This window comes from Pelobates fuscus, chromosome 2 (assembly GCF_036172605.1).
Source record: "Pelobates fuscus isolate aPelFus1 chromosome 2, aPelFus1.pri, whole genome shotgun sequence".
Classification (NCBI taxonomy): Eukaryota; Metazoa; Chordata; class Amphibia; order Anura; family Pelobatidae; genus Pelobates; species Pelobates fuscus.
In genome coordinates this window covers 248,893,167-248,915,675 of record NC_086318.1, presented here as the reverse complement: position 1 = coordinate 248,915,675, position 22,509 = coordinate 248,893,167, and the positions used below count along the sequence as shown (strand labels likewise).

Genomic DNA, 22,509 nt, shown 5'->3' with positions numbered 1-22,509 from the left:
ATAAAGAAACAAATGTATCAAAGTTTACATTAACTAGTGGAGGATATAGTTTTATATGTTTAACATTTTACTTCAGCATTATTTGCAGTTATCAATTTTTTTTTTTTGTGGAAGATCTATTTGACTGGGAATATACATGCTCAGAGTGGTAGCACTTGTAACTGAATGATTCCATAAAAACACAAAGCATAAACCAAATGTATTTGCAATATCAGTCTAAATGTCACCATAGAAGTGTAGAAAAATATAGGTACTTGGGAATGTTAAAATTCATTGAGAACATGAAGGCAGAGACAAGAGTTAAACCCAGGACTGTGCAGATCATACTTACCTGCGCAAGGCTATACAAGGAAGCCACGGCTAACACGCCTAATAATCTGAGGTAGACTTTCAGTAAGCATAAATAGCTTAAGGGGAATTTGTAGTTCTGAAAATAACAATAATTTTTTGGGGACTTTAGGTTTCATTCTCTCCCGTTTGTGCACCGCACTTTGCTTTTAAAAAATAAGTATAAGAAACCATTACCTCCTTACCAGCAATAAGAATCCTCCACTGCTGCCAAAGATGTCAGAATGCCTGCTGACGTCTTCTGCATTCTCCAATCCAATGCTACTTATAGAGAAGCATTGGATTGGAGCTTCATATGCGTGGCGAAACACCGCGATCACATGACTCCAATTGGCTGCTTGGGTTTTCCGGCTAGACCCCTGATTTGATTGACCACTAAGATAAGGCTGTCCAGAGGGAGGGCCCGGTTGTCAGGGTGTGCTTTGCAGCCATATTGACGTTAAAGCTCTCCTTTTGTAGGACGGCATAGCAAGCCCTAAACAGGGTAATGGGTTTAACCCCTTAAGGACCAAACTTCTGGAATAAAAGGGAATCATGACATGTCACGCATGTCATGGGTCCTTAAGGGGTTAAACAGAAAATGTATCTATATAAAGACCAGCAACTATTCTTTGAAAATATTATGTGGTAAACTGGATCAGCAACTTTTGGCACTACAGCTCCCCTGATGTAAAAACTGCAACACATGGAATGTGTGTACTTTGTTTGGCTTTGTTTTTTGTGGTTTTGTTTAATTTACCAATTTTGTTTTCAATGAAAAATACAATACACTTATTGGATATCGGGACAGTCCCAGAGGGAAAGATATATATATATATATATATATATATATATATATATTATATTATATATTATATATATATATTACATGAGGACATTTTAAACTCGACACGGAGTCCAGATCGGGAATGCTCCTCAAGAATCTCGTCAGTTGATGGTATCTGAAGCGGAGCAGCAGGTTGTGTGGGGTGTTTGGTACTATATCTCCCAGAGGTGTGATAGTGCCCTGTTTGTATACATCTTTCAATCTACAGGGGGATGGTAGTCCCAAGGCCGTAGTGTAGCGGGAGGACATCGCCTGGCGAAATCGTGGGTTGTGTGATATGGGACATAGTGGTGATAGCTCCGGGGCCATATCTTTGTGCATTGACATTCTCCTCCAGACAGTCATAGTGGCGTTCAGAGTCGGATGTTTACTCGGTAGCCCACCAGCCATGTTTTTCGGTAGCCATGGGAGGAAAGATAGGGGCGCTTGCGAGAAGCTCGCCTCTATATAGAGATCCAGAGTTTGCCTTCCGGGCTGTGTGTCCATTCAATCAGTCAATGGAGGTGGACAGCTTGCTGATATTTTGTCAGGTCTGGTAGTCCCAATCCCCCATGTTGCTTGGGTTTGGTGAGGATAGCAAAGTTCAACCTTGCCTTCTTGCGGTGTCAGACATAGTCTATAATTGTTTTACGGGTCTGTTAGAAACGTTTTGGGAATGTGGATCGGTAGAGTTTGCAGGAGATACAGGATTCGTGGGAGTATGTTCATTTTGAGTACACGGATCCTCCCTAGCCACGTAATATGGGGAAGTGTCCATGAATCTTGATGCGGTAGATGTCTGACAGGTCCGCCGATAGCGGAACCCCCAGATATTTGATTGCTTCCCCACACCATTAGAAGGGGAGCTCGGTCTTCAGCGTGGTCACCAGTGCTTGGGGACATCCCACGTGAAAGATTTCGGATTTTGAGAAATTGATTTTCAAATTGGACAGTCTTCCGTAAATATTGAATTGGTGCGTAAGCTAGGGAGGATTCTGGATTTGTGATGGTCGTCCGCATATGCAGCGACTTGACTGTCCCCCCATTGGCCTCAAATTCCTGCTATTTGGGGATGAGCTCTTATGGCACTTAGAAACGGCTACAGGCTGATGACAAAGAGCAGGGGTGACAGCGGTTATCCCTCACTGGGCCCGTTTTTAATCTCAATACCAGAATCCAGTTGACTCAAGCGGCCAGGGCGAATTACAAGGCTGAGATCCAAGCCATCATGTGCAGCCCCATGCCCTATGTATTCAAGCAGGGACAGCAAGAAGAACCAATCAACCCTGTCGAACACCTTCTCCGCGTCTGTCGAGACCAAGGCGGGCGAGGATCCCTTTCGTGCAGCGTTAATCAGGTTAAGTGCTTTGATCGTATTGTCCCTGGACTCTCGTCCCTCAACAAAGGTCAGGGTGTATGAGATCCGGCAGTAGGGGTTGAATGCGTAGGGCCAGGATCTTGGCGAAGAGTTTGAGATCTGCTTTCATCAGGGAGATTGGTCGGTAGCTGGCGCAGGAGGAGGGGTCTTTATTTTCCTTTGGTAGCACCACGTCTAGTGAGCCTCCATGTTGGATAGTATTGTATTAGGGCTAGCAGGTGTGGAGTTAGGGTGTCCGCAAACATCTTCAGAACCAGGAAAAAGGGCTCATCTTAAACCATACAGAATATCTTCGGCTCCCAGAGAAGCTATTCGAGCAGAGGTTAAGAAAATGCTAGATCTTGGGCTAATTGTGAAGTCACAATGACTTGAGCTGTCCAATTGTTCTTGTACCAAAACCTGATGGTACAGTACGGTTTTGTAATGATTATAGTAAACCGAATGCAATTTCTAAGTTTGAGCTACTGGAAAGACTTGAGAGCTCGGTATATCACTCCACTAGATTTAACCAAATGTACTACTCAAAGAGCGAGCAAAAGAAAAAAAACCAACACATTTTCTACTCTTGATGGCCTTTATCGGTACTAAGATTTGCCTTTTGGCTTGCATGGTGCTCTTGACACATTCCAAAGAATGATGGACAGAATACTAAAGCCATAAAGCCGCATACTTGGATGATGTTGTAATATACCATGAGGATTGAAAATCTCACCTTCATAAAAGTACAGGTCCTTTTAAACTCAATACAAAATGGTGGCCTAATGGCTAACCCCAGTAAGTGTACGATTTGCCTAAAGGAAGCCAAATATTATGGGGAACTCTATTGGTAGGGTACTAGTGAAGTCCTAGGTTGCTAACATAGAAGCCATAAGAAATTGGTCAAGATCAGTAACTGTCAGGATTACTAATTAATCTAGCATGTAGAATTGTATTACCGGGCCTTAGAACGTACCAAAAAATAATCAGAATACTTGCCGAGGTCGGGGACACAGAATGGGACACAACGATTAAGGAAAGCCAAAAGTCAGGGATACCAGAATACAGGAAAGTCAAAACTAAGCCAAAGTCAATAACCAGAAATAAACGCTCAGGAACACACTCTCTGACAACCACTAAGGGAAACCACGACAGGACAATGAGGAGAAGTAAAATTGTGTTTAAGCCCTTTACAAATCTGATTGGCCGAAATCGGCCTTTGACCCAGAACGTGCACGCGCGTCTCCTGTGTGACGTCACACGTACACCGACGTAGGGCTATAATTTAGCGTGGACCGCAGCGGCCGGCGTCCATTAACATGTTGCAAGAGTCAGGTACACTGAAGCATGGCCACTGAGGGCAGATACTGCAAAGTGAGGATAAATATGTTACAGTAAGTAAGAAACAGGTGAAATATCTAGGTCTCATTGGATATTTCAGTAGCTTTGCATCCAATTTTGCTACCATCAGAAGTATATTAACTAACATACTAAAGCTAATGCTCCTGTAGTGGTAAAATGGTCCCTGGAGACTGAACAAATGATCATAATGCTGAAAGGGCCACTGTAGGCGCTGTGTCTTCATCTCATTGTATTTATCAGGGCACGACCGATGTCCTATACCGGCATTACTGCAGGGCGCGCAAGGGAGAAAAGCAGGAAGATTATAGCTCCCTCGCCGCCTACCTGCATTCACACTCTGCATCCTCCTCCACTGAAGGGGCTGACAAATAACCAAGCATCAAGACAACATGTCTAGTCATTTAGCAGCATCTATTGAGTTAGAAAATTCTAGACAAATGCTTAAGTGAAGCATTACATTTTAGTTGACTGTAAAATTATATTTAGTCAACTAAAACTAAATGAAAATGTGCTGTCAAAATGAACACTGGGCTGTTGTAGTGCTTTCTATCTGAAGGCTTGTGTAAAATTAGGTGCACCAGGCCAACCTGCGTTGAGAGTACTTGAGTAATTTTCTGAATGGGAGTGTGTGTATAAAAAAAAAAAATAGTTGATGTATTCCTGGGTGAGTATGGATTTATAGAGCAGTATGTTCCCTTCTAATGTCTCATTTTGAATGGAACGTATTCTGCGTAGATAATAAGCTGCTATACGAATACAGTGGTTTTCATGTTGAATTTGGAATCTGCTAGAAATATGAAGCTTAGTTTCTTGGTTTCAAACTTGGATAATACCTCATGTGCAGAGCTGTTAATATTACTTTCTTTTACTTCAATGGATTATGCAGGGCTTAGGCAGTGTTATTTGTCCCTTATTCAAAAAAAAATAAACAAAGTCCACTCACTCTATTTTGCAATATTTTGTGTTATGATCGTGTATAACGCACTTTGATCTGAATTGGCCATAGTAGTACTATGCAAATAGATGCTATTACCTGAGTTATGTCTGGTTTTTTTTGTTTTTTTTGTGGGTTGCTATAATTGTAAGCATTTATTTATGGACATTAAACATATTTCATTGTGTTATAGAGAACAGATTTAAGGGGTTTTACAAAATGAACCTTAGGACCAGTCCACCTTAAGTAATTTAAATATGTCTGCTTGACCATTTTTCATTTTACTATTTTTTTGTTTTTGTTTGTTTTTTGGAGTGGTCACTGGTTTAACTATTGCGGCCATCTTTGCATCATGGAACATGACAATTTGTTTTTATACACATGCGAACATAAATCTAAATATCTCTGTCCAGGATGGTCATTGCCTTTTGGACAACAAACCTTTATCTCTAGAGCACATTACATGGTTCATGTACATATATAAACATTTTGCATCTTCTTGTTTCTTAGAACTTGGAGCTTAAAGGGACACTATAAACACCCAGACCACTTCAGCTCATGTAAGCGGTCTGGGTGCAGTGTCCCAGGTCCCTTAACCATGCAAGGGTTATTACAGCAGTTTCTTAGAAATTGAAATAATTGACTTTGAGTGTTAACCTCCCCCTCTAGTGGTTAGGTGACTTTTGGTCACCTAACTGATGCTGGGCATCTTTACGTTATCCATTAGGACATCCAGCATCACCCAAAATCCAATAGGAAAGCATTATATAATGCTTTCCTATAGTGAAAGTCCTAATGCGATTGCTGCCCATGCACATTAGGTCCGCACTAAGAATCGGAGGCTGAGCTTAAGCCAGCACCAGGAAACATTAGCACTGGAAATGGGTAAGTGACAGGAAAACTTTGTACCAAAAACATGTAACTTCTATTGTTATTTTAATATTGGAAGTGTGCATTATGTTTAAAGGAACACTATAGTCACTTAAATTACTTTAGCTAAATAAAGCAGTTTTAGTGTATAGATCATTCACCTGCAATTTCACTGCTGAATTCACTGTCATTTAGGAGTTAAATCACTTTGTTTCTGTTTATGCATCGCTAGCCACACCTCCCCTGGCTATGATTGACAGAGCCTGCATGAAAAAAAAACTGGTTTCACTTTCAAACAGATGTAATTTACCTTAAATAATTATATCTCAATCTCTAAATTGAACTTTAACCCCTTAAGGACTGGACTGTTTTTGCGATGTACATTTGCGACCAGGCCTCTTTTTTACAATTTTGTGGTGTCTGTGTTTAGCTTTGCTGAACACACATATTAGTGTTTCAAAACAGGAAAATGTATCACAACAACTATATCATCAGTAAAAGTGCTGTTTGTGTGTGAAAAATGCAAAAAAAAAGTCACTTTCACTGACAATATCATCGCTGTGATGTGTTTTTTTACTGTTTTGAATCACTAATATTTGTGTTCAGCGAAGTCTCCCGAGTAAAACAGTACCCCCCATGTACAGGTTTTAGGGTGTCATAGAACGTGACAGGGTAAAATAGTGCTAGCAAATTAAATTCTCTGGACTTTTGGCCTGGGTTAAAAGGCAGGTCCCTCAAATTGCAATCAATAAAATTACTTAATTATGTAAAAATATTACATAATACGCACGTAGAATTTAAATATATGCATATTTATACATTTGAAGTCTATGTGTATATTTATATAATTATTTATGTAATTTTGTATATGGACATATGTATATTTTGTATTTTTATTTATTTATATATACATAGATATATACAATTTCATTCTAAGTGTATTTTTATATAAATATGTGTGTGTGTGTGTGTGTATATATATATATATATATATATATATATATATTACTATCAAAATACAGTTAGAATAAAGTTTCATATAGAAATATAATTTAATTTAAATTACTTATTTGTATTTTATAATAATATATATACGTGTGTAATTTAATTATAAGTGTATTTTTATATTAATATATGTACATATTAATATAAAAATACACTTAGTATGACACACACATATATATATATATATCATATATATATATAATATAGATCTATATAATTTTTTTTTTTTTTTTTTTTTTTAAATTAACATTACAGCACAGGCAGTCCCCCTGCAGGCAGACACTAGGACACCTATTGTGACCATGTGATCGCTGTGTTGAGCGATCACATAGCCCCAGGGGTCCTAATCTGCCGCAGGGAGACTGCCTGGGCTGCAGGCAGTCTCCCCACACCGGGACCAACGCCGATCGCCACCGGGGGAACAACGGCGATCGGGTAAGTACATATTACCGTTAGGGCGGTTCAGGAACGTCACCGGTCGTCAAGGCAAAAATGCAGATGACGGTCCTGAACCGTCCTAGGTCCTGAAGGGGTTAATCACTTCCATTTGGCTCTTGCAGGGTCTAGCATGCTATTAACATAGCAGGGGATAAGAAAATCTTAATTAAACAGAACTTGCAATAAAGAAAGCCTAAATAGGGCTCTCTTTACAGGAAGTGTTTATGGAAGGTTGTGCAAGTCACATGCAGGGAGGTGTGACTAGGGTTTATAAACAAAGGGATTTAACTCCTAAATGGCAGAGGATTGAGCAGTGAGGCTGCAGGGGCATGTTCTATACACCAAAACTGCTTCATTAAGCATTGTTCAGGTGGTATAGTATCCATTTAATATTGGTCACCTAATCAAACTGTGACAACCCATGGAATTCGTGTTTCATGTAACTTGCCACATCGCAAACTACCACACTTGGTTCTGATGTGACAGGGTGAACTCTACTATCAAAAGCTGCCACCACCAAGGACATTATAAATGGGCACCTTTAATTACCCACCAAAGACCAATTTAAAGTAACATTTTAATAAGACATGTTACAGAGTGCCAAAAGTTTATAACCCAAAGGGACCAAAAATAAATATATGCAAAAAAATCATTGCCAATGGGACTTAAACCAAACACAGAACCTACATGAGTGGAAATCGCAGTAGGTCTAGGGGATCTCCTAGATAAGTCTGATCCAATGTTGATTAATTAAAACCCAAGAGGAGTTCAGTTTGATCTGGGCTTTGGGTTTCTTTTTTTTTTTTTTTTTTTTTTACTTTTTCTAACAAATGTATACAAATGGAAAAAAAATGGTAGTTGGCATGGTGATTAAGCACTGTTCGTTTCTTGCAAGTAAAAAAAATAAAAAAAATATTCTAAAAAGATACCCTATACACGGACAGGTTCCCTCACAAATGTGACTAACACAGTCAACAATCAACATGTTACATGTATCAAAACACTTTATTAAGACCACACTCTAGTTTCATTATCCTGTCTTTTTATAGTGAATGTGGGTTCACAAACACCCGCAGACCAAATGATCAATCCATACATTGCTAAATATACAGAGATGACCAAGTTAGTAATTGGGCCTTTACCATCAATTCGAAATCAACCTCTAAGGTTTCAAAAATTATAATTATCTTGGAAACTAAGAGAACAACCCTTGTAAAGGTTGGACAAAATCATGCCCACTATGCATGACAACCATTTTATCGCCATCCACTAAATCTTCTAAAGACAGTAATACATTACAATTTACAGATTTTACTATTAACATGACGTCAAGTCATGATTTTATTAATGACACGGAGGCGAGTATTATGCTGCACTCTTTCTTTATTTACCTCAGCAGCAAAGAAAAATAACATTAAATCAGTATAAAATAAGCCAGTAAATAACATGAGGTATATCTTCCTAGCAACAAGAACAGCCAATCAGCATCCTCTTTATAGCATAATAGGCAGTGTCCAGTATACTACTTCCTCTTTCTTGAGATCCCGAACAAGGACAACAAATCCAAATAAAAAGTGGGCTCCAATCAGAGGGTATACAAGCCTTAAACTGGATCTCGAAGTCAAGCTGGAAGAGAAAGGAGAATATGGTAATATCCAAGTATAAAACTGGATTTATGCATAAATTCGCATTATATGGAATATCAGATATATATATATATACATAACATGAAATTCAGTTTAGTCAAACCTTAAGCTCTTGACAGCCCGTATACAAGGATAAAACCCAGTAATCAAAAAAGATTTACCGTGAAGTCAACTTACCCAGAGAAGACCAAACCTCCAGGGATTGGAGGGAGGGATAATACTCGCCTCCGTGTCATTAATAAAATCACGACTTTACGTCATGTTAATAGTAAAATCTGTAAATTTTATTAAGACACGGAGGCTCCTATTATGCTAGTTCAAAGCTGTGAAATTATGTCTCCTGTGAAGTGTTGAATAGGTCTAAAGTAGAAATCATGGAATGTAGACTCCGAAGACCAGCCGCTCTCATAATATCCTCCAAGCGACAACCAATCGAGGAAGCCTTAGAAGCCATTGCCCCACGAATCGAATGAGGCACAGACACATAGGTATCAATACCTACTAGAGACATAACGTATTTGACCCACCAGGCTAGAGTAGACACCGGAAGACGCAACTTTTGGAAGGAGATGAAGAGTTCCTGTTTCAAAGGATTCCGTAACGTAGTGGAACGATGTTCACACACCCATTAGTATGCAACAGGGCAAAGGAGAGATCTATCAGGGAAAACAGGGTAAAATTGATTTTAGAGGAGGTTTTTGTCCTCCGTGAAATGTCAGAGGACACCTTCTGGAGTAAAGGAACGAGCAACCACCTCAAGAGCTCGTACGTCAGAAAAACCTCTTGCAAGAAAAAAATTCAAGACAATAGAGACGTCCCACAAGACAGAGTATTGTGGTAAGGGTGGATGAGCAAACCATATTCCTCAAAGAAGTCAATATATGATAGGATGTCAACCGACAGGCGTCCAATCGAAACTTTGATGGCCAGCAGAAATGGATGATCGGTAAGGTCCACAGTGCGATAGGCTTTACCTTCATCATAGAAGTCAGAAAAATGGAGGACAGACATAAAAGGAGTTGATATGGGATTTAAATTTAATTTCATGCACCAACTATGCCATCTGCTCCAAGCAGATTTATAAGCCTGTCTCGTGTTGGGTGCATCCTTGATAAGTTGGGGAGTTGATTGCGAAACTCCCTTGACCGACCAAGGTTCCCTGAAATAGACTACACTATGCGATGCAAGAGACCTTGGAGAACAAGGGGATGAGGTACACCGTCTGGATCCTAAAGAAGGCACTTGAGAGATGGAAGGTCGATAACCATCTCCTGAAGAGGAGAGAACTATGTTTGGGACGGCAATAGAGGAGCCACTATCACCAGGTGCCGGACTGGCGATGTAGATGGAAAGGCAACAGGGAATCAGTGCAAAGGGCAGAAAATCGTAATTCCTTGTAGAAAACATTCATAGCCAGTGCTATCGGATCTGGTCTCCGACTGAAAAAAATACCAGTCCGCCGTAGTGTTGGAGAGACCTTGAATATATTCTGCCATGACTGAAATGCCGTGTCTCAGGCAAAATTGCCAGCAATCACGAGGCATGTAGGTGAGAATTTTGTATTTTGTGCCTCCAAGTGAATGATGTTGCGGACTGCTGACACGTTGTCCATCTTCAGAAGGATAGCACATTGGGCTTGAGTTGGGGAGAAACTGTGGACTGCAAAGGAACCGGCCAGATGTTCCAAACAATTGATGTGGAGTGTCGATTCCATGTTTGATTATCTGCCCTTGGTGGAAATAGTTCCGCATTGAGCACCCCAACCGTGCAAACTTGCGTCGGATTTGATTATCAAATCTGGAGCTGTACAAAATATGGTGCGCTTATTCCAAGCTTCCATGTGAAGAAGCCACCATTGGAGTTCATCCTCCGCTTCTGAGTCCAGAGTTACCATATCTGTGTATGATGCGCTGCCCTTGAGATGAAGTTTGTAATTGTTGTAGGGCTCGTCAGCCAAGAAGACCTGGAAAAATGGCCCGTATAGATGCCGCTAGAAGGCCTAACATTCTCAACAGTTGTTTGAAAGAGAGCTGAGAGGTTGCTAGTGTTTGCCTATCTCCTTCTTGATATTGGCTAATTTTGCCACCGGAAGGTGTAGAGTTTGAACGGTGGAATCTACAATAATCCAATATAACCCAGAAATTTGATTTGTTGCGTGGGAACGATAATGCATTTCTCTCAATTGATCAGGAAGCCTGGGTTCTCTAACAGTCAAAGTCCATGCAAGGTATGTCCGGATTAATTAAATAGACTGAGCCAGAAGGAAAATGCCTTCTAAATCTATTAAAAGACGTGAGCTTGGTGAAGCACCATGGAGCCGAAGACAGTGCGAATAGTAGGCATCTGAACCTCTATTTACTGTCCTACCATGTAAATTGCAGGGAGTTCTCGATCTTGATGTTGTACTGGGATAGGCACTGTGAGATATGCATCCTGCAGATCCAATTTGGCCATCCAATCTGCTGGTTTGAGAAGATCCCTTAAACAATGCCCTCCTTCCATCTTAGAAGTGCTGATATGCTCATAACTATTGAGCATACTCAAATTTATCACTGGACAGATACCACTGCCTTTTTTGGGAAACAAGAAAGGTTGCTCACGTAACCCAGGGTATGGGCCGGAATCTTTACGATTGATTGTCCACGGAGACACGGTCTGCGTCTCATTGGGAAAAAACTATTTCCCTTGATGGGGAACATTGAACAGGTAGAGAAAGGAGGTTATGCAATACCCTTTCACAGTGTGAAGAACCTAAGCATCTGATGAAATGAGGGATCATACATGGGAAAAATGTGTGATCCTGCCCCCCACTATCAGTAAGTAAGAATGGAAATTGTGAAGACTTTTAGCACCTCTTAGGCCACTAACAACCCAGGGTTGACCACTTTGTGGGAAGGAGGTTGGTATAGTGCATTGTTCAAAGATATCAGCTCAGCAAGTATAAGAGCTTTGGTTCTGTCTAAAAGAACTTCTGTTTGTTTAGCCGGACAAAGGAGCCCAATTCTTTTACAAAGTTGTCCCCAAAGAGAAAACCTTTTGCCTGTGTTATCTGGCTCGTTCAGAGCGTTTGGGCTCAATCTTGAACAAGATCGATTTGTGGCGTTCGGTGACAACCGCATTGTTGGCATTGCCAACTTAAATCACTTTCTGAATCTAACCATTTAAGATGGCGCAATCTAATTCTAGATCACCCTCTACTGCTTCAAAGATCTTGGCTGCTGAGCCCAAGATGCCCAGGATTTTATCCAGACAGTTTTTCAATGAAAATCTAAGCCTTTAGATGGCCTCCATCCTGTCTTACTCAGGAATTGATAGATCTTAGGATCGACTGATAGCGTTTTACATGAGTCATCAGGGACTTTTCGGCGTGGACATTCAGCCTGCAATTTATTTCACTTTGCCTTCTCAAAAGGCTTGCGTACTCTGGATGCAATATACTTGGCTACATGGTCTGAGGAGACCATTGGGTGACATAGGTCGTCAGGTTCGAATAGGGATTCACATTGAGTGTCCAGTGTCTACCTAAATCTTGGTAGCTTTAACAGGACGTGTATCCCAAACGGGATTAGCATCCGCTTCATCAGTAATTTCATAATCAGGATCAGAAATATCCTCTGAATCCTCCATATAGGACTTGGGGAACTCCTCCTCAATATCACTGAGCTCAGATTCAGAGTTCAGTTGGGCTTTTGCCCTTTTCCAAAGTCTAGTCTATTTTGCCCGACTAGTAGCTCTTTTGCGCGGTGGTAAATTAATTGCGCCATCCGTGACCGGTATGGAACTGTCCATCTCTATTGTTTTGGAGGAGGGTTTAGCCTTATATAAGGCCTTGCGGCCTGACATCAGGGCCTTGTCATTGCTTTTGCCATGGAAGTGTCAATTAAAGCCTGCATGTCAGCAGGATCAGTAAAGCAGAAATTCAGCCTCATCTCCAGAGATACCTGGAGAGGCTTCTAGATTAACCCCTTAAGGACGGAGCCAAATGTACACGTTGTGAACTAAACAAAATGTAAACAAAACCTGGCATTTGCGCTATATGTCTGTCCAACCGTAATTCACCTCTTTCATATTAAATGCACCCCCCCTTATTATATATAATTTTATTCAGGGGGAACTGGGCTTTCATTTAATATCAAATATTTAGCTATGAAACATAATTTAATATGAAAAATATGGGAGAAAATAAGAAATGTTATTTTTTTAGTTCTACATGACATTTTAACTGTCAATGTCATAATACTGTTTGCTTTTACTGCAATAAAATAAACATATTTGTATTCAGCAAAGTCTCACGTGTAAAACAGTACCCCCTATGTACAGGTTTTATGGAGTTTTGGGAAGTTACGGGGTCAAATATAGCACGTTACATTTGAAATTGAAATTCGACAGATTGGTTACGTTGCCTTTGGGACTTTATAGTAGCCCAGGAATGAAATTTACCCCCATAATGGCATACCATTTGCAATAGTAGACAACCCAAGGTATTGCAAATGGGGTATGTCCAGTCTTTTTTAGTAGCCATTTGGTCACAAACACTGGCCAAAGTTAGCGTTAGTATTTGTTTGTGTGTGAAAAATGCGAAAAACGCCAATTTTGGCTGTTTGTGACTAAGTGGCTACTATAAAGACTGGACATACCCCGTTTGCAATACCTTGGGTTGGCTACTATTGCAAATGGTATGCCATCATATCGGTAATTTTCATTCTTGGGCTACCATAGGGTCTCAAAGGCAATGTACCCAATCTGGCAAATTTTTATGTGAAAAAAATGAAACGCAAGCCTTATATTTGACGCTGTAACTTTTGAAAACACCATAAAACCTGTACATGAGGGGTACTGTTGTACTCGGGAGACTTCGCTGAACACAAATATATGTGTTTCAAAACAGTAAAAAGTATTGCAGCAATACTATCGTCCGTGTAAGTGCTGTTTGTGCGTGAAAAATGCAAAAAAAGTCACTTTTACTGGCGATATCATCGTTGTAATACATTTTACTGTTTTTAAAAACTAATATTTGTGTTCAGCAAAGTCCCCCGAGTAGAACAGTACCCCCCCCCCCCCCCCCCCCCCCCCCCATGTACAGGTTTTATGGTGTCTTGGAAAGTTATAGGGTTAAATATTGTGCTAGCAAATTAAATTCCCTTTACTTTCGGCATGGGATGTCAGGCAGGTCCTGCTAATTGTAATTAAGAAAGATACCCAATTATGTAAAAATATTACATAAATATATATGTAGAATTAATATATGTGTGTATATATACGTATGTGAATATATGTATGTTTTTTAAAAAAATATATATTTATTTATATAGGTGTGTGTGTATATATATATAGTGATATATACGTATATATTTATGTATATAGATATATTTTGTTCTACGTGTTTTTTGATATAAATATATATATTAATTTTACAATGGTTAGAACGAAATAACACACATCTATATATTTTTTAATGATTTTATTTATTTTATTTTTTAACGTATTTACATATTTAATTTTTTTATATTATATATAAATATATAACAATAATATATATTTAATCAGCATCAGTCTACGTGTAATTTGATATTAATATATATATATATATATATATATATATATAAATAGTAAAATACACCTATACAGTGTATGTGTGTATATGTATGTATATATATGTATGTATATATATGTATGTATATATATGTATGTATATATGTATATATATATATATATGTGTATATATATATATGTGTATATATATATATATATATATATATATATATATATATATATATGTATATATGATCTAAGTATATATCATTATTTTTTTACACTTTTAACATTTATTTTATTTTCAGCCAGCAGGGGGAACCACCAGTCCCCCTGCTGCCAATACAGAAGCCAGCTATCCCTGCCATGTGATTGTGAGGTCCTCGCAAGGACCTCACTCTCACATGGCCAGGTGGGACCGGAGGAGGATGATCTGCCGCGGGGGGGCTCCCTGGGAGTCCCCCCAACCGCAATCGCCGGCGTGGGACCGCCGGCGACCGGGTAAGTAAGGAAAGACCGGAGGTCTTAAGGGGTTAATCTGCATGTTTGCTGTAGACCTAAAAGGCACAGAAAGATCCTGTCAGACTGCATCATAAATATACAAACAAAGATAAGGGGATGAATAAAGCAAAATAATACCAAAAGAAAAGGGTTGAGTAACCCTCAAGTAAAAAATAAATAAATAACTAAACAGGATAAAGAAATTAAAGTACTCACAATAGTGAAAAAAATAGCAATTGTAATATAAAAACACAGGAGCTGCCACTAAGAATTCTGGCAGTTGGTGTCAGAGCAGCAGCCAGACAGATAAATGAAGGGATGGTAATCTTGGGGCCAGGGAGGTCAGAGGGGAAAGAAATTATCAAAGGATATACAACAAAGCATATAACTGGAGCAAATTAAGTAACTAAATCAAATTAGGTTAAAATGAAGTAACTAAATATATTTATAAACATGAAAATATTATAATTAAAATGTAATAACTATAATAACTATATTAACCACAGTAATGATATGAATAAAGTAAAATATCCCACAGTTAAGAACCATGGGACCCAGTGTCACTTAACTGAGGGAGCAGCAAAGAAAGAGGAAGTAGTATACTGGACACTGCCTATTATGCTATAAAGAGGATGCTGATTGGCTGTTCCTGTTGCTAGGAAGATATACCTCGTGTTATTTACTGGTTTATTTTATACTGATTTAATGTTATTTTTCTTTGCTGCTGAGGTAAATAAAGAAAGAGTGCAGCATAATAGGAGCCTCTGTGTCTTAATACAATTGTAGTTTGCCAGTTCCTGGCAATGTTATAAAGTTAAAATAGAGATGGTTCTGTCTCTGAATCCACATTTGATTTTTGCCTAGATTGCAAGATACCGCTGTCACCGCATATACTTTTCAAAACAAGTCATCTAGGCTGTTTCAATTGTGGCATATTGAGTATTTCAGTTTGGTTTTAAACTCTTATTGGCAATGTAGAGTGACAAGTACCGTATATACTCGAGTATAAGCCGAGTTTTTCAGCCCATTTTTTGGGCTGAAAAACCCCAACTCGGCTTATACTCGAGTCAAGGTCTGTATTATGGCAATTTGCATTGCCATAATACAGACCGGGGGAGAGGGGGGCTGGCAGAGCTGTACTTACCTGTTCTGCAGCTCCTGTCAGCTCTCTCCTCCTCCGCGCCGTCCGTTCAGCACCTCGGTCAGCTCCCAGTGTAAGTCTCGCGAGAGCCGCGGCTCTCGCGAGACTTACAGTGTGAGCTGATAGAAGGAGCTGCACGGACGGCGCAGAGGAGGAGAGAGCTGACAGGAGCTGCAGAACAGGTAAGTACAGCTCTGCCAGCCCCCCTCTCCCCCCCACTGAACTGCCACTGGACCACCAGGGAAGGAGAGCCCCCCTCCCTGCCATGTATCAAGCAGGGAGGGGGGACGAAAAAAAAATAAATAAGAAATAATAAAAAATAAAAAATAATAATAATAAAAAAAATAATAAAAAAAAGGGGGTATAAGGACCACTGTGGGAGGGGGGGTATAAGGACCACTATGGGAGGGAGGGGTGGGATAAGGACCACTATGGGAGGGAGGGGGGGTATAAGGACCGCTTATGGGAGGGAGGGGGGGGATAAGGACCACTATTGGAGGGAGGTGGTGGGATAAGGACCACTATGGGAGGGAGGGGGGTATAAGGACCGCTATGGGAGGGAGGGGGGGGATAAGGACCACTAAGGGAGGGAGGGGGGGGATAAGGACCACTATGGGAGGGAGGGGGGTTTAAGGACCACTATGGGAGGGAAGGGGGGGATAAGGACCACTATGGGAGGAGGGGGGGGGGATACGGACCACTATGGAGGGAGGGGGGGGATAAGGACCACTATACCACTATGGAAGGGAGGGGGGGATAAGGACCACTATCGGAGGCAGGGGGGTGGGATAAGGACCACTATGGGAGGGAGGGGGGGAGAAAAGGAACACTATGGGAGGGAGGGGGGATAAGGACCACTATGGGAGGAAGGGAGGGGGGATAAGGACCACTATGGGAGGGAGGGGGATAAGGACCACTATGGGAGGGGAGGGGGATAAGGACCACTATGGGAGGGGGGGGGGATAAGGACCACTAGGGGAGGGAGGGGGGGATAAGGACCACTAGGGGAGGGGGGGGGATAAGGACCACTAGGGGAGGGGAGGGGGAAGTAAGGACCACTAGGGGAGGGGAGGGGGAAGTAAGGACCACTAGGGGAGGGGAGGGGGAAGTAAGGACCACTAGGGGAGGGGAGGGGGAAGTAAGGACCACTAGGGGAGGGGTGAGTCAGGACCACGGGGGTGGGGAGGTAAGGACCACTGAGGGGGGAGGAGGAGGGGAGGTCAGGACATATGGGGGGGGCAAATATCCTTGCACCGGCCCTGCACACACTGCATTCATACACACACACTGCATTCATTCATACACACACACACACTGCATTCATATACACACGCTGCACTCATACACACACGCTGCACTCATACACACACGCTGCACTCATACACACACGCTGCACTCATACGCACACACGCTGCACTCATACGCACACACGCTGCACTCATACGCACACACGCTGCACTCATACGCACACACTGCATTCATTATACACACACTGTAAATAAATATTCAATTAATATATTTTTTTTAGGATCTAATTTTATTTAGAAATTTACCAGTAGCTGCTGCATTTCCCACCCTAGTCTTATACTCGAGTCAATAAGTTTTCCCAGTTTTTTGGGGAAAAATTAGGGGCCTCGGCTTATATTCGGGTCGGCTTATACTCGAGTATATACGGTAAGATCTTTATTTTCAGTGATTTGAAAAGTGGTATAGAAAAACTTGTAAATTGATATGCATGTGTCATGATAATTTTTATGGAATCAAAAACAAAATCCAAGCAAAATAGACAAAATAATAAAGGGCAAAAAGCAAAGCAGAAACGGTTACAAAAACAAACCAGTCTAACTATATACACTCTTTTTTTCCCTGTTAATACCAGGCCAGTGTGGTGTCACGTATTCATCCGCACATAAAAATGTGGTTAATGGCATTTACTGTCCTGACAGGAAATGTTGTGCCAAGCAACATTACCGTCCTGACATGAAAAGTCGTGCTGAGCGGCAATCAAATCCACAGGAGAGTTTGTGCTAAACAGCAATCATGCAAATGGAAACCTGGTAATTACCTTTGTGGTCAAAGGCCGGCTACAGCCAATCGGATCCACAGGAGGGGTATTTAGGCCCAGTTCTCCTCTTGCTCAGTGCCCTGTCGTGGTTTCATGCCTATGGTTATCCGAGAGTGCGTTACTTGATTTTCTGGTATTTGACTTTGGCTTTGTTTTGACTTCCCTGATATATGGTATCCTTGACTTTTGGCTTTCCCTCATCTTTGTGTCTGATTCTGTGTCGCTGACCTTATCTTTAGTCCTAGGTGTGACACAGTACTGCGTGCTGGATCAACTTGTAATCATGACATGTGGCAGTTGAAGTATATCACCTCACTATGACCTGGTAGACCATTTTATTATGTACAGATCCAGTTTTCTCCATGTAAGAATCCTATTGCTATGGGGGGATGGCCCGCTATGACCCTGGTTAGATATCAGTCTTTGAATTTGAAACTAGCTTAAACTTTCAACTTATGGAATTCTCCATTGAATTAATATATGGTTCCTAGATAATTTCTTCATTGGAGTGCTTTTATTGAGCAGGCTTCTATCCAGTCCATGTGGAATAGGAAGGACAGCTTTGTGATTAGTAAAGATATTTAATGGGGGGGAGGCAAATTAATTGGCATAACATGCTATTCTGTGCTGCAGCTAGGATCATGTGGGTCAGTTTAGAAACCCGGCATGAATTCTCCATCTCCACCCCCAATACTGCCAGTGCTGGAGAAATGTGAAAAGATTTGCCTTTATATGTATTTTACTACTTGTATCCAGGACATTTAATTTTTTACACATCCCTAGGAAGGTTGATAAAGATCTGCTCCGTCCATCCCACACTTTAGACAGGTGGCTGAGTCCCCTTGTTTTGAGACGAGTAGTACACATGGTGTTCTGATGTTTGAGAGTTGTACTTATTAGAGTTCCTTGAGTTAGTGTTGGAAAATATGTTGTCCTTGATATACTGGATTGTGTAACTGTGTAGTCTAGGATAGGTTTGAATTTGTGTGTAAAGTGAGCTTGTAGAATATGATGATGGAGTCCCATAATCTTTCTCACTAGACTCCATGTTTGGTGGATGCGAATAGTGGATAATCCCATGCCTCCTCTGGATGAGAGACTTATGGGGGTGATGCAAGTAAGAGCCACTCCAGGACTCAACTGCTCTTCTATTTTTACTGCTGTGAATTGTCCAGAACCTCATATCGAATCAAAGGCATGTCTGTAGTGTTCTGCTAAAATAGAGTTTTAGGTTTGGTATATTTAAATCCAGGTTAAATCTAGGTTGGAAAAATGTGTGCATTGCTATTCTTGGGCTTTTTTGTTTCGAAATAAATTTGGAAAGAAAATGGCTTAGGAGTTTCTCATCTGAATGGGAGAGTAATATAGGCAAGGCCTATAAAAAGTAGAGGAGTTTGGTCACTATAACAGATTTTAAAATAGTGCTTCTGCCAGAGAGAGATAAAAGGAGATGGTTTTTACCTGGTCAAATTATCATTTACCTCAGTAATAAGTGATTTGATATTTTAGGGTGCATGTGGACTCAAATATTTGATGTGTTTAAAGTTTTCCATGATAAAGTGGTTGGTGACCCTAGGTGCATTGAAGGACCTGGACCTAATCTCAATGCCATCGACTTTGATCAATAAGGTTGAAAGCCAGCAATCTGTCTATCGAAAAGAGTTGTGTTTGGAAGGGATGTGACCGGTTTGAGAGATAAAGTAAAATGTCTGCAATGCCTGCAAGTTGTGTAGTGTGGGGGCCTAGTTGGATTCCTCCAATACTTTCTGAAGTGGATAAATCTTATAGGTGGCTCTATTGCTAAATTAAAAGTGATAGATAACAGGAATCCCTGTTTCACTCCTCACATGATTAAGAGTTCCTTTGAGTTCTGGACATTTTGTTTCTTGTGGATTGTTGAGAAATACAATTCCAAAGAAACATTACTTTAAAATCCTCAAAAGGTGCGGCCAAAATACTTGGTCAAAAGCTCTGTGCATATAACTCAATAGTACAGCTTATTTCTTATCCTATAATGAGGCTGCAGCAATTGCTGTTCTAATACCTTGGATCGACTGCCTGCCTCTGGTAAATCCCAACTGCTGGAGGTGCAAGATTGAGGGGAGAAATTGAAATCTATTAGCTAGTATATTAGTGAGCAGTTTGAAATTATTTAACATTGTGATAAGCCTGTAGGAGATCTTGCACTGAATTGTTCTAGATGGTGTCAGGGGTTGTATTTTTCTTTATCTATGTAGACAGCATTAAATAAAGATGTTAAAGTACTAATGGTGTGCTTTTTAAAATTTTTATAACAATCGATGGAGAACCCATCGGGCCCCAGAGCCATTCCTGATTTTATAACCCACACCACCACCTCTATCCTGATTGGGGCATTAAGACCTATATTTGCTCAATTGTCAATCTCTGTGGGTTTCCTCTTAATTAGTTCCGTTCCTAACCCTGCATCGCTCAGCAGCAAGGTAAAAATATTAGAGAAACGGGCGTAGAAAGCAGCAATTCTCTTTAGAGTCATTAATGTGTGTCTTGTCAGATTGTTTTTTTTTTTTGGGGGGGGGGGGGGGGTGTTGTCAGTTGGTGCAGCCATGTATGGTAAATTTGCTAGATTAGTATTGCGTAAAGTATATTTTTGGTTCCATTGCTTTTTGTAATTGGAGACATACGCTATTATTTGGCCTCATATTACTGCCTTTCAAGTTTGCCAGAATAACGTTGGACCGTCCACACTGTCCAAGTTATCATCTGCTAGATTGGCCCAGGCTTCTACCGACCTATTTCTAATATAATAGTGTGGTTAGGTATTCAGAAACTTCCACTGTGGAGTGAAAGGGATGGTAGGATATCTGTTTAGGACTAAATCAATGGGTGCGTAATTTGAAATCAGGATTGTATTCTGACCTGTACTACCTTTGGAACCAACTCGAGTGAGACCAAAAATAAATCTATCCTGGATGAGGTGTCATGAGCTCGGTATGTTTGTGTATAGTTCCTGACCTCCATGTTCCGTATCCTCCAGATGTCCATTAGGCTCCTCTGGAAGGGGAGAAGTCCTGATCCTCCTTAGTGTGGGACAACAGAGCAGACCCAGATCTGCCTACCCTACCATCCATAACCGCTTTGAAATCCCCTCCTATGATTAGTTTGGAGACTGCAAAAGGAAGCAATAGGTTACGCAATTTCTTTAATAAATTTATTTTATTGGTCGGGGTTGTTATTGTTTGCCAGAGTGTCGCAAGTACTCTCACGGGTAACATCTAAGATGATGAACATCCTCTTTGGGGCTACAATTTGTGTATGGTTGGGCTTATTAAGCAGGATAATAACTCCCCTGGAGTTTGAACGATATGGGGCTAAAATGTATTTAGTCTTTTGGAGTCGGAGGTCTTTTTCCAGTGAGTCTTCTGTAGGAATACCACTTGAAGAGTGTTTCCAGAGCTTGGAAAATATTGTTTTTCTTTTAATAGAGATGTTGAGGCCATTAGTACTCCTGGATAAAATCTTATGCCGCTGGTTTTTAACGGGTGTTGGTGTTGAGGGGTGGGACATTGGCCTGGATCAACTGGGCGAGTCATGATAAGGTTACAATCATAATTTGCCTACTGCCCATGTCCCAGCTAACAGGTGGGGCGGGTGGGTGACCAGAAGTTACTAGATCCCCAGACCATTCGATATTTTGAGCATTGCGAGAACGTATATAAATGAGTAACATTAGTGGAAAAACAATAAAACCTGAAGAACTGTGTCTATACTCCCGGCAAGCAGGCATCCTTGGGTAGTTTGTGTGACGCAGTCTCTTTATGTGAGTGTCACTGTCAATTCAGGTTAAATAAAGAGTGGTGATCAAAGTCCTGCGCAGCAGCAAGGAGATCAAGCTGATAAGAATTGTTTTAGTCAGAGTTTTGCAGTGATCAGGAGCTATAACTAATGTAGTGCAAGTCTGAAAGATTTCATGCCTTCTGGTTGCCACTTTTTTAGTAGTCTTGGAATGTGACAACTTTGTTGTTTGTTTTGTTTTGGTTTTTTTGCAAATTACACTTGTTTTCCCGTGTGGTCAGTTAACCACAATTTCACACAAGATATAACATTGGTTTTTTTATCCAATACTTTTCACAAACTTTTTATTTTCGTGGTGAGTTTCACAGACCCGTATGTGTTTTACAATAAAACCCCCTGATTTGTATTATACTCCACTAGTGCATCAATAACTTCATGCAAAATAAGTTTGTGGGAGTTGTAAAGTGAAGTAACACTTCTCAGTATGTTGTGGGAAATTATAGATGTTCCCTAATTTTGACTTGCCTTTTAGCTTTCACCCCTGTACCACCTGTTAACCATACAGACCAGCATCATACCTTGAGGCCATTCAGTATTGGTAGGATCTTCATGTACTGGGAGTCTAGAATGTCTTCAACATGGCTCTATGAAAATGGGTAATGGTGCCAGAGTGATTGGATGCCTGGTGCAGCCACTGGGACTCTTGCTGGAAAGCCTCTTTCTAGAGGCATCCA

General features: G+C 40.6%; 1 protein-coding gene across 1 annotated transcript in view; it reads left to right on the top strand.

Annotated features, from left to right (window-relative positions):
* The window catches only part of TAB2 (TGF-beta activated kinase 1 (MAP3K7) binding protein 2), a 104,154-nt gene that overhangs the window by 68,922 nt on the left and 12,723 nt on the right, over positions 1–22,509 (top strand). The gene's annotated exons all lie outside the window — the stretch shown is intronic.